This window comes from Cibotium barometz, chromosome 44 (genome assembly GCF_041138505.1).
Source record: "Cibotium barometz isolate CiBa-2024 chromosome 44, ASM4113850v1, whole genome shotgun sequence".
In the NCBI taxonomy this organism is placed as follows: Eukaryota; Viridiplantae; Streptophyta; class Polypodiopsida; order Cyatheales; family Cibotiaceae; genus Cibotium; species Cibotium barometz.
In genome coordinates this window covers 21,150,185-21,150,655 of record NC_141089.1, presented here as the reverse complement: position 1 = coordinate 21,150,655, position 471 = coordinate 21,150,185, and the positions used below count along the sequence as shown (strand labels likewise).

The following is a 471-nucleotide window of genomic DNA, read 5'->3' as shown; positions in this document are numbered from 1 at the left end:
GCTCTCATAGCTCAGTTGGTTAGAGCACCCGTTTAGTAAGCGGGAGGTCTTGAGTTCAAATCTCAATGAGAGCATGAATATGATGGTGGAGCGTGGTCATCTTTTTATTTTTTTGGACTAATGTTGGTCTTCATTACATAGTACCCCCTTGACACAGGCACACACCCCTCTCTCTCTCTCTCTCTCTCTCTCTTCCCTTACATTTTTGGCCTTTCAAAAGGGTGTTTTAACTCTCTCTCTCTCTCTCTCTCTCTCTCTCTCTCTCTTATATCTAAATTTGCACACAGTTTTATATGCATGCATTTCACTCGATTGTATCATTTCAATACAATAACTGTTTATGTGGTAACTAGGATACTATGTATTGAAAGAAATTACATGCAAATTACATACATATTATAGTAATTCCATTACAAAGGTTTATTATATTATATATCATATAATTAAAAAACATTATTACTTATTATCAAA

At 34.6% G+C, this 471-nt stretch overlaps 1 non-coding gene across 1 annotated transcript; it reads left to right on the top strand.

Moving 5' to 3' along the window:
• Positions 1-74, top strand: TRNAT-AGU (transfer RNA threonine (anticodon AGU)). Its single transcript has one exon. It is a non-coding gene; the product is annotated as a tRNA-Thr (tRNA).
• The last annotated feature ends 397 nt before the right edge of the window (positions 75-471 follow it).